Source organism: Mus musculus, chromosome 17, assembly GCF_000001635.26.
Source record: "Mus musculus strain C57BL/6J chromosome 17, GRCm38.p6 C57BL/6J".
In the NCBI taxonomy this organism is placed as follows: domain Eukaryota; kingdom Metazoa; phylum Chordata; class Mammalia; order Rodentia; family Muridae; genus Mus; species Mus musculus.
Window position 1 is genome coordinate 79,978,133 of NC_000083.6, and position 12,671 is coordinate 79,990,803.

General features: G+C 47.9%; 1 long non-coding RNA gene across 1 annotated transcript in view; it reads right to left on the minus strand.

Moving 5' to 3' along the window:
- Gm41625 overlaps positions 1 to 3,569 on the minus strand; it is an 84,577-nt gene extending 81,008 nt beyond the window's left edge. The window contains exons 1-2 of the long non-coding RNA XR_876985.3: positions 3,338 to 3,569; positions 468 to 625 (exon numbers count right to left, since the gene is read on the minus strand). This is a non-coding gene — a long non-coding RNA (predicted gene, 41625). The remainder of the gene's footprint in view (positions 1 to 467; positions 626 to 3,337) is intronic.
- Between the last annotated feature and the right edge of the window lie 9,102 nt (positions 3,570 to 12,671).

Genomic DNA, 12,671 nt, shown 5'->3' on the forward strand with positions numbered 1-12,671 from the left:
TCCAGCACGTGCTTCCACTGCCTGGACCTAGACCACTACTGTGCCAAGTGTTCTCCACCATGGTAGACGGAGCCCATGAGCCAAAACCAATCTTCCCTCATCAGGCGTTCTGATCACACTCACACAAGAGTTACTAATACAACCTAGACATCCTTAAGTCTTTTAAAGCCCGCTTTTGATATATTGTTCTTTAAAAAGGGAAAAATAATAACGATGTGTTAGAACCATAGTGGATCACGGATAAAACTCCCTACAGTTATCTAGCCTCTCTTGTGTGCCAGGTTCTTGTATATTTCATTCTCTAGTTTGTTTTCTGTTACTGTGATGAATACCATGACCAAAAGCAACTTGAGGTTTATTTGGCTTACACTTTCTAAGGCAGAAACTCAAGCAGAGAAGGAACTTGAAGCAGAAACCATGGAGAAATTCCACTTACTGGTTTGCTCCCCAACTTGTGCTCAACCTACCTTTCTTGTGTGCCTCAGGTTGATTTTCTACAATGTGGGTTAGGCTTTCCACGTCAATCATCAGTCAGGCCAACCCGATCTAAACAGTTCTTCCGTCAATGTCTCTCCTGAGGTGATTCTTGATCGTGTCACGTTGACAGTAAAGAGTAACCAGGGAGCTGAAGAAATGGTGCGGCAGTTAACTGCTCTTCCAGAGGAGGGTTCAATTCCCAACACTCACGTGCCAGCTCACAACTGTCTGTAACTACAGTTCCAGGGGGTCCAACAGCCTCACACAGACATACATACAGGCTAAACACCAATGAAAAAATTATAAGAGGAGGAGGAGGAGGTAGAGGAAGAAGACAAAGAGGAAGAGGAAGAGGAGGAGGTAGAGGAAGAAGAGGAAGAAGGAGGAGGAGGAGGAGGAGGAGGAGGAGGAGGAGGAAACAAGGACTAATAAGGACAGCTAGGGACAGCTGATGTCATGGTGAAGAGACTAGGGTATGGCAGAGCTTCTGTCTCACCCAGCTATAACCCAGGGCACTGATCATAAGAAATGAATCCACCATTAAAACTCATCCCTGTGTGTGACAAATGTAGAGCCTCCTGGGAAAGAAAGAGAGAGAGAGAGAGAGAGAGAGAGAGAGAGAGAGAGAGAGAGAGAGAGAGTTGGAATTAGAACACAGGCAGAGGATTGCCTCTTCCCTTTCCACAGAAACTGCCCTAGTAGATAGAGGACCCGGCCAAACATCCTGGGGTTTAGTCTGGTGAACCCTACTATCTTGTCACCCTATCCATTTCCTCCATGGAGGATAGATATATAGCTCGCCTCAGCCAGTGGTGCAGGCCCTAAGGCACTACATGTGAAGGGACTGGGTCACACAAGCCTCGCTTCCACAGCAATGGGAACGGTTGGTGAAGCTCCTTCCTTTTCACTTGGCTATTGCAGCCACATGGCGTCTCTTTCTACCCATTGCTTCTCCGTCCCTGTTAACTGCCTTTTCCTGGTGATGTAGTGGAATCTAGGCAAGGGCAAAAGGAAGCAAATCGGGAAAGCAGCAGAGAAAGCCAGGGCAAATATTGCTGGCGGGATAGGAAGAGTAGACTGGAATTACAGCAGGGGCCCGGGGTGGAGCCTGGAAGCGTGTCGGGGTCTCCAGACCCAGCAGACTCTTCCTCTGTGAGGCTGTGTCCCACGCAAGCTCCCGTCTTCCTTCCGTGTGAGACGCGCCCTACATGGCTGCGCAGGGAACATCGCCAGGCTTAACTAAAAGCCCCCTCACTTGATTTTGCTTCAGAGTTCCTCCTCTGCCAACCAAAGGGTCAAAGGGCAGTTTCACACAAAGGCCCCTCATGTACAAAACACAAAAGGTGACGGACACGGTGTGTGGACCTGAGGATGGACGCCAGTGAAGGCTTCCTGTGAGGGACGAAGGGACAGACATCTTACCCCCATTGCTCTTCTCAGCATGCACAGGGTGAACCCGTGGTTCTGGGTTCTGGTTTTTTTTTTTTTTAACAGATCAGTTTGCCAGCATTTAGAGTCAGCAATGTAGCACAGAAGAAATTAAACTGGAGCGGGGTCACACAACCGAAGCGCTTTAATTAGCTGTGAGATTTGCCAAGTAATTTAAGCCTACGTCCCAGTTTTCTCATCAAAAGTACAGGATGAAAGGCATCTGCTCTGTTCGCCTTAAAGATCGCGGATCAAGATTATATGGGAAAATGGACACAAGGGCTCTTGAAACTTCATGTTTAAGAGCCACAGAGTTTCCTGAGGTGGGAAATGTGAAGGTTTTAGCAGCCAAACTTGATGTCCTCAACACGGCAGAAGGCACGTCTGAATCTTTCCCCAACACCTGCTGATCCCTGACGACATTAAAGTTGCTGGATTCTGCAAATGACGTTAGCAAAATTGGAATCCATGCCCCGCCTGTATTTCCTCCATCCCCATCCTCGCAGCCAATACAACAGCAGGACTCAGGCAGCGAGCCACCCACCCACCCACAGTCGCTCTGACAATAGAGAATTCAAGGGCAAGTTCCAGGTGCAATGCTTGCTAAGTTAGTGTCCTGAGAGCCTCAGAGCCCCACCTCTGCCTTTCTGCCATTCTCTGAGCGTCAGCCTGTGCCCTTGGGTCTGTAGCTACAAGTTTTATGAACTCTTGATTTCAGTGCCATGAAGTGTTCCTATACATACACACAGACACACACACACACACACACACACTTCCTCCAACAAGGCCACACCTCCTAATCCTTCTAGTCCTAACAGTTCTACACCCTGGTAATAAACATTCAAGGGGGGAGGGGCATTCTTATTCAGACCTCATTGCTCTCAATTCCTTGTAAGTCATGAAGCATCCCTGAAAAGAGGTGAAAGACACTAAGCCTCTACCCACCAATTCCACCAGAGAAACCCAACAGCACCTGTACTCTCTTCCGGCCATGGCCTCTCGTTTCGTCTTGGGCAAGTCCATACAAGTGATCAGGGAAGGGAAGAGACCAACATATCTCACTCTCCTGGCCACAGTCACTGACTCAGGATAGTTCAAGCTGACCAGACAGATCCCTGGGGGATCTATGCTCAAGCTTCTATTAAAAAAAAACAATTTAATTTTTTTTCTCTCTCTCCACTTGACCAGGAACCTGAAAAATCTGGACCCACTACATCTCCTGAAGAAGAGTAAGTATGAGAATGGGGGCAGCCAAGATGAGCCTAACAAGAGACAAAGTTGGGATCTGGTGATGTGCTAAGGCCCCTGCATCCGGCCATTCCTGAAGCCACCTGGGATTTTTAGGTTCACAGACTAACGCCTTTTCTTTCTAAGTCCACGGAAACTGGCATCTGCAAGAAAAATAAATACAAGAATATTTTCAAAGACTTACTTTGATCATTTCTCTGGGGGCACAGGAAGTTGGCGCTGGCTGGTTGATCAGCACTCCCAGCTGCGTAAATGTTACCTAGTTACAATGTTGCCACAAAGTCCAGAGCCTGTGGAGAGGGTTGTGGCTCTAACATCTCCATTGATAGAAGGCTCAGAGCTGCCTCTGGGTTGCTGCAATGTGTTCAGCCTGCTCTGCAGTGTTACCAGGGTCCTAACGTTTCCTTTGTGGTCCCTTTAAGAAGGAACATCCAAGTGAATCAAATTTTCAGATTTCTTTTAATGTATATTTACATTTTTATTTGAAGGATAAAATAAACATTATTTGTCCTAAAGAGTGTGTCCTAAAGAGTGAATCTCTAGTTTTATATACGTTACACGGTACTCTATTGCCTGGTGCCCACAGAGACCAGTAAAGAGGGTGTCAGGCCCCTGGAACTGGAGTTACAAACAGTTGAGAGCTATCATGTGGGTGCTGGTGATTGAAGAGCAGCCAGTGCTTTTAACTGCTGAGTCATCTCTCCAGGCCCAACCCTATTCTTTTTAAGCAATGAAATAAACTAATAAAAACAGAGTCTTTTTCTCTAATGTAGACCGATGTCGCATAGCCTAACGCAACAATTCCAGCTGGTTTTTCTTGAAGCCACACCTGCTCGAAGGAGACAAGAAGCTAAAGGAGTCTGATCCTCCTCAGCCCGGAAGGGGTCCCTGCTTAGCTGTGCTCAGAACATGCTAGACTGTGCAGCCTCTGGAGGAATAGAAAGCTAGCTGCCCTAGATGCTGGAGGGAGAAAGGGATGGTCTCTGACAGGCTGCTACATCTGATAGGATTATTGTGATGATGGCTTCTTCCAGGTCACCCTGTAGCCAAGCACTGAGCAGGGCACGGAGAGAGGCCAGGCTCCCTTGTGCCCACAGGGATGTGGGGGAAGTACCACCCACCCCGTTACAAAGTTGCCGCTGGACGGCCCTGGCCTGTGTGGGGCTGCAGTTCTTCCCCTGCTCGTTCCCTCTAGGACACCCATCTCTGCCTGCTTCCCGGGAGTCCCTTCACCAGAGGCATAAAGGACAGAAATCACCAGACTTGAGGCTTCCTCGAGTTTAACAGAAAAGGACAAGCGGCTGACAGTGCCTGCCCACCCCAAGCCCAGCCTCTTCCCCGCCCCCATCATCTCCTGGAACAAACCTTCTTGTGGAGATTTAGCTTTTATGGCCCAGTCACATAACCCTCTCACCACAAAGCCGCCCCTCCTCCCCAGACAGGGTAGCTTTCCTTCTGACCCCGAATGCCCACAGCACCTCACAAGCGGGGCCCCTTTCAGGATGTAGCATCTGCCAGTACTTGCTATTTGCATTTTTGTCTCCAGCTGCAGAACACCTGGAGGAAGTGAGGTACCAACCAATTCCCCAGGACAGGGAAATGAAGACATTCGTAACAGTTAAAGAATCAGATGTAGCACCTGCCCTCCACCCCAAGAAAAGTTCACTGCTCTTTCTTTTCTCCTGGCTCCCCAAGACCCCTCTGCCCAGCAACAGGGCTGTTTGCCTTTTTCTGCCCTTCCCAGACCAAGCTGCTGAAGACACCTCACCTTCCGGGGCTTGACTGCTTGCGAGAGAAGAGACAGCCGTATCTACAGCTTTGAAAAAGTACAGGACTCCCTCGGTAATCCGAGTGGTCCGGCTGTAGCGACCTTGCCCTAGAACCTCCCCACCTCTGCCTATGTTTAGGATCAGATGGGATTCATTTTCTCCCTCGGTGTGAGCAGCCAGGGTGGGAGAGAGTTAAAAAAACAGATGGTATTTCACTCTGATTATAAACCCAAGAGACCTGAAAACAGGAAGGACAGAGATGCCTGTGGACCCCTGCACACTGCAATACTGCTCATCATAGCCAGCCAACATGTGAGGCCACCAGTAGGTGGTTGAGTGACCAAGAGTTAGCATCTATATACCACAGAGTCAGCTTGGAAGGAATCAAAGTAGGGATTTTTTTTCCTTGTTTGGTTTCATGAACTCATCCTAAGTGAGGTAACCCAGACCCAAAAGGACATGCATGGCATGAACTCACTTATAAGTGGATATTAGCCATACAGTACAGGATACCCAGGCTACAATCCACAGTCCCGAAGAAGCTAAACAAGAAGGAAGGGCCAAGAGAAGATGCTTGAATCTCGTTTAGAGGGGGGAATAAATGGTCATGGGAGGTAAATGGAGGACAGGAACTGGGTGGGAAAGGGGATGGAGTAAGGAATTGGGAAGGGGTTCAGGGGAAAGAATCAGAGGACCAAGAGAGTGAATAGAGAACTGTGGTTGGCAGGGGGTAGGGGTCATCTCTAGGACACGCCAGAGACCTGGGGTGGGGGAGGATACTAGGAGTCTATGGGGGTGAGTTTAGCTGAGACTCAAAGAAGTAGGGATATAGAACCTGAAGAAGCCACCTCCTGTAGCCAGGCAGGCCCCCCAGTGGAGAGATAAGGACACCAACCCATCCACAATACTTTTGACCCAAAATTTGTCCTGTCTATAAGAAATGCAAGGACAAGATGGAGCAGAGATTGAGAGGATGTCCAACCAATAATGGACCCAACTTGAGACCCATCCCATGGGCAAACACCAATCCCTGACACTACTCATGATACTCTGCTGTGCTTGCAGACATAACTGTCCTCTGAGCCCAGCATGACTGTCCTCTGAAAGGCTCCACCCAGCAGCTGGCTGGATCAGATGCAGAGACCCACAGCCAAATACTAGATGGAGGGTCGGGGGTACTTATGGAAGAATTGGGGAAATAATTGCAGGCCATGATGTAGAGGGAATTGACCAATCCTTGGCAGCAGAGTGTACTCCTTGGAATCCACCCCAATTCTCTGGATTCTAGAACAAAAGACACACACACACACACACACACACACACACACACACACACACACACACAGAGCCTTCTATTTTAATACGCCTTAAACAGCTCAATGGTTGGGCCATTCCCACACTCCCATGTTGCTAAATGCCTCCCCTTGGAGATTCCTGAATTATTAGTTATTAAAATCTAAACTCCATCTTTGCTACCCCAGACCCAGATCTACAGACCTCCTGGACCCCAATCCCCCAATCTTACATGTTGGCACTCTCTGTGTCTCTGTCCTAAGCATCTCAGGCCTGGACAGCCTTCTTCTCCCGGCAATGGCGATTCCCCTTCTTCCTCAATCCCTTACCTGGGAATCCTAAAGTCCCGCCTCTGTCTTCCTGCCCAGCCATTGGCCATCAACAAATTTATTTGACCCATCTTGCAGGTCCAATTATTCAAGGGTCTCGAGGGGACCTTCTCCTAAAAACCAAATGGGGGGAGGGAGAGACGAGAACCAAGTGCAATGAACGACACACACGGAAGCAGTCTGATTAGCATCAAGGTCTCACTGTATTGAGCAAGGCTCAAGGCTTAAATGCACAAGCAAAAGGGGAAGTACTTCTCAGCATGAGGAATGGGGCAGCAGGAAATGTACAAGCAAAGAAGGAAGTACTTCTCAGCAGGAGGGATAGGGCAGCGGAAATTTTTCTTTTGGCAACTACACAGGGAAGCAGGAACTTGGTGGTATCAGGGTACATCTTGAGGTCAGGACACCCAGCGCTGACTTGGGGCTGGAATAATCTGTGGTTGTTCTCGGAGTGGTGCGTCAGTGGCCCGCTTTTGACCCCCTTTTCTTCTGGGGGAAGAGGCCCAATTCAGAGATCAGGACAATTGTGTTGTCTTAATAGCTCCCAACATTTATTTACCAATCAAAGCCAACTGGGGGCAGGGACCCTCCGGATTTTACACACAGACACTTGGGTTCCTGTGTAATTTGGGGAGCCAAATGAACACAAATAGCATTAGAACCAATTCACAACACCACAAAGGGGTTGGTAACTCCACAGGAAGACCAACCTAAGAGCATACAGTGGCTGAACCTAGACCTCCCAGCACAATGTAGCAGATGTACAGCTCGATCTTCACGCAGGTCCCCCAGCAACTGGATCAGGGGCTGTCCCTAAAGCTGTTGCCTGTCTGTGGAAATGTGTTCCCCTTACTGGGCTTCCTTATCTGGCCTCAGTGGGAGAGGACACACCTAGCCCTGCGGAGATTTGATGTGCCAGGTTGGGGGATATCCAGAAGGAACCTCCGCCTTCGAAGAGGGGAAGATGAGGGGAGATGGGGGGAAGGGACTGTGCAGGGACAGAAACTGGGATGTATAATGAATTAACTAATTAATTAATTAGTGGGGGGGAGACATGTTTCCAGCAATGCAGACAATGGAAGCTTGGCTTGCGAAATCTCAGAGAGGAGTTTAAAGACTCTATGAGGGACATTCGTTATTTTTGAATTAAGATCCTATGGTTCTGATTAGCTGGGGTTGAAGAACTGATTGTCCTAGAACTTGCTCTGTAGACCAGGCTGATCTTGAACTCATGTAGATCCACCTATCTCGGTCTCCAGAGTGCTGTGATTAAATCTATGCACCACCACTGCCCTGCTAAATCTTAGCTTTCTTACCTCTTCTCACTCTGAGAGAACGGGGCTCCTGTGGGCCAGAGAGGTAGGTCTCTGGGGAAATGGCTCACCAGCCAGTTTGGAGAAACCAGGCTGGGGACCTTGCTTTATGGATTATAGCTTCCCCTGAGCCCTTTTCTAGCTTGGATACCTATCCCCCTTGCACACCTGCTCATACCTGTCCCTCTAGTGTCCCACCTGTATTTTGCTTACCATGTTAAGATAGAAAGAATGCCTACATCCATCATAGTTCTGCAACCATTACATTTACTTAAAAGAACATGTTCTCGGGGCTAGAGAGATGATGGCTCAGGGATTAAAAACACTGGATTCAATTCCCAACAACTGCATGGTGGCTCATAACCATCTGCAGTGGGATCTGATACCCTCTTTGGTGTGTCTGAAGAGAGTGACAGTGTACTCACATACATAAAATAATAAATCTCTTTTTAAAAAAAAGGTCGCAAGAAGATAGGAGTCAATGGTTGAACATGGAGCCAAGATTTGTTATGTGCTTCAAATCCAGCTCTAATTGAGGTCATGTCATTCCCCCAAAGCTAAAGCTTTCAAGTCTATCTGTGATTAGCAGAGTGGTGTGCAGGGCAAGGAGGAACAGGTCCAGCATTTCTGGGAAGAGACATGATGGTTTACATACGTGCAGAAACATCTCTAACTTGCAAGGCTGCTACACTATGAAGTAGTTATGTTCTACTTTCACAGTTCAGAAAATGGGCTCTGAGATTAAACAAAAGACCATTCTCTCTCTCTCTCTCTCTCTCTCTCTCTCTCTCTCTCTCTCTCTCTCTCACACACACACACACACACACACACACACACACACACACACACACACATCTCTGCAAGGTTTCTCTGTGAGGCCCTGGCTGTCTTGGGACTCACTCTGTAGACCAGGCTGGCCTGGAACTTACAGAGATCTGCCTGACTCTGCCTCCCAAATGCTGGAATCAAAGGTGTTTGTCATCACTTTCAGCTCACAAGTCACCAGTCTGAGGCTGGAGCCCTTAACCTAACACCAATATTCATTCCTGGGATGGTCAGAGGGGGCAGTCCTGAGTGTGGTTTCCAAGGGAGCCAAACTTTACCATGAGTGATTAGATACCTCAGGCAGGAGTATGGGCTCTCGAACTCAAATCAGCACTTCAGAATCTTTACTAAAGTTGTTGTTAGAGTTGTCAAATGTGAGATCAAGACCAGGTATTTAAAGGGGCCTACTAAGTGGAGCAGTGGTAGCACACATCTTTAATCCCAGCACTCAGAAGGCAGAGGCAAATGGATCTCTATGAGTTCTGGGCCAGCCTGGTCTACAGAGCTAGTTCCATGACAGTCAGGGCTACACAGAGAAACCCTGTCTTTGGGGGGCTGGGGGGGGGTGGGGAGAAAGAAAAGCAAGGGAGGTGCCAAACACCATTTGTTTTAGCTTTTCCTTCCCTCTGTTCACTCCGACGCCCATCTCCCTGCACGCAAAGGTCACGGGGTCCTGCTGAGTCGCCTTCTCCCATCTTCATTTCCATGGTTTCAGCCGGGCTCGCCTTTCCTTCTCTCTCTGACAACTATCCCCCACCAGACCCAGCCCACCTTCACACTGCCCACCAGGAACAGTTTAGGGGGCTGGGGTGAACTGGAGGATGGATGGCTGGAACCCTGAGAAACCTTGTGACCAACCAAGTTTACTCTCTGCTGTCTTGTCACCAAAGAGTTCTAGTTGGCGGAGTGGTTTGACTTCCAGTCCCTAATGTTGGAGGCAAACCCTAGAGACACATCTATACCATTAAAGTAAGGCCACCTTGTCTGCCCTTTCTAGAGGCCAAAGCCCGGGCTCCTAGAATGGGTGAGCTCAGTCAACAAGATACACCAACTCCAGAGACGAGCAATGGTGGAAATCAGAAAAAGGAGACTTAATGAATGCACAGTGGTAAAAAGAACAAATAAAGAATGCAATGGCCCCTGCCCCGGCCCAAGCTCATCTTTAGGTTGAAAAGGAGAAAGAATGGAACAAAGGAGTGTGAGAAACGGGTACAATTAAGCCGCCCTTGTCAGGGGCAGCTGGTTGGTCGCATCTTAGTTCTGATTCTGCAAGATGGTTTAACGAAGCTGTTGCTGTCCTCGCTGCAGAGAAATGTTCAGGTTCCCACGAGAGGACCTGCTTCTGCTCCAGGGTGCAGACTCTCCATCACAGATGATTACCCTCTTTGGAGGGATCATCTTGCTTGGGGAGGTAGTTGAAGTCCCTTGTCACAAATGTATTTATTGGCCAGATCTCCTATTCCTGGAATCCAAGGTAAACTACAGGAGAGAATGACTCAAGGGAAAATGAAAGAGAATTAGTCCCCTGACCAGCGCCCTCCTTCAGGTGGCAACACTGGTGCCACAGATAGCAGGAAATCTGTATTAGAGACAGGATGGCCTGGGAAGTTCAGGATGCAGAGCCTGGTAGGGAAACTAAATAGTGTCCTAACCTTTCCCAGGATTCTTTGCAGTTTGGTAATAACCAATACATATACGTCAAGGGGGGTTCATAAACTGTAGACCTCAAATACAAGACATATAATTATATAATTCTATACCCTATAATTACTGTAATTTGCATAGATATCATGAGCTGGAGTTAAATCTGCCCTTTGTTGTTGTTGTTGTTGTTGAGGACATTACAAGATGTGTGCACATGCACATATGTGTGTGCCTGTCTATATCTGGAGGTGAGGCACACATATACATGTAGAAGCCAAAAGGATTGACATCAGAGATGTCTTCTGTCTTCCTCAAACATTCTCTACCTTTTTCTTTTTTTCTTTCTTTCTTTCTTTTTCTTTTTCTTTCTTTCTTTTTTTTTTTTTTAGACAAAGTCTCTCAGTGAACCTGAGCTTGCCAATTCAGCTAAACCGCATGGCCAGTAGCCTCAGAGGTCCTTCTGCCTCAACCTCTCCAGTGCTAGGGTTACAGGCACATACTATAGCCAGCCTTTTCACATTGTTTGTGGGATCAGACTCAGGTCTTCATACTTACATAGCATACACTTTACTGACTGAGCCACCTCTGCAGCCCCAGAAATGTGTTGTTGTTGTTGTTGCTGTTGCTGTTGCTGTTGCTGTTGCTGTTGCTGTTGCTGTTGCTGTTGCTGTTGCTGATGTTATTGTTGAGGCAGGATATCTATGTAGCCCATGGCTGTCCTAGAACTCTTTTTGTAGACCAGGCTGGCCTTGAACTCACCAGCCTCTGCCTCCCAAGTTCTGGGATTAAAGGCGTGCACCACCATCACCCAGCATCCAGGGATGTATTTTTAACTCTCATCTTTTCTTCTCTCCGCTTCTGGAAAGTCTCTATCCCATTTGATCATGCTGTTGTTCAGAAACCCCTAAGCCTTGCTTCTGAGGATGCATGTATCCCACTGGCTAGCTCCATAGAGAAGACCCTCTTAGAGTCCTGTTGTTTGTTAGAATTTTTTCTTTCTGATGAGTCTGAGGGGTTATCAAAGTGACAGTTTCACGTGTCAACTGACTGTGACTCTTCTGCACAGCTAGGGTGACGGGAGTTCCTAACACAAATACGGCAAAGGCTGTGACAGACACTTGGAGACAAGAGGCTGAGAGGTGTGGATGACATTCCAAATAGAACAGAAGCATCTGGAGATCCAGCGTGGGAGACCTTAGAGGAACTGCAGACTGCCACCAGCCCAACGGCCAGAGGAAGGCAGATAGCTTAGGAGACAGGTCCAGTCCTTTCTCTGTCCCACCCAGCAAGCTATCAGCCTGAGAAGAAACTCCACTGGGCTCTTTCCTTCCTTAACGATAGGTGGAAGATATTTAAAATATTTCTAAAGACAATTCCTTCTCCACTTGCTTGACTTACTCACTTGGTAAGTTCAGGAGCAAGGCCCGCTGTCTGTTCTTTAGTCATCCTTATTTTTAGTCGTGGGGACAAGAGAGTTGAATTACTACACTATCATTCCCTTGGGCTGAAATCCATAGACTCACAAGAATCTTAATGGAAAAGTTAGGCCTTCTTTTTTTCTTCCATGGCCTCTACTGTTGGGGAGATGGGTTTGCTCCAAAAATCTACAACCTTTTAATAATCTTATTTTTTCCCCTGTTTGGCTTCATCTCCTCCTTTGTCGTCATTACTCCCAGATCAGTCAATTCCCCCCACCTGCACACCTACTACCTAGGGAAGGCCGGCTTTAAAAGTCATCTTTCCTTTAATAGCTAAGTGTGCAGAACAGCAAGGGGGAGCAGAGAACACCGGGGGAGGTGGCGTATGATACCCGTCATGGAATCTGGAGAGCGAGCTGGTGTTCAGGAATTCAGAAGTCAGCAAAGGTGTCAGCCCTCTGGTTTTGGAGACTTGTCAGTCCTCCACTGACTATCAGAGCACACCCCTCACAGGCCTGCCATCTCCAAGTCTTTCTGGGGGCAGTTTTGACCTTTCCCGCAGGGCGTGTCACTGTGGTAAGCTTCTCATTGGCTGGTGGAGCCTCATGTGGAGTCAGGTGGATAGCTGTGTCTTTTCTGGGTTCTCACTGCATTCCAATTAGCCTACTTTGCCTAATCAGAGCCAGCAGGAACTACCTCACACTCTCCACATCCCTTGCTACCAACGCTAAGAAGCTTGCTTGACTACCGAATGACGTTAATTGCCAGAGTAATTCTCAGAGTGTTTATGATCTTAGAATTCTTCCTCACCTTCTTTACCACACAATCCTGCTTCTTCCTTGTCAGTGTGTGATAACAATTCCTTGATTTTATTTTTGAGACAGGGTCTCACGTTGGCCTCAAACTTACTATGTAACTGAGGAGGTC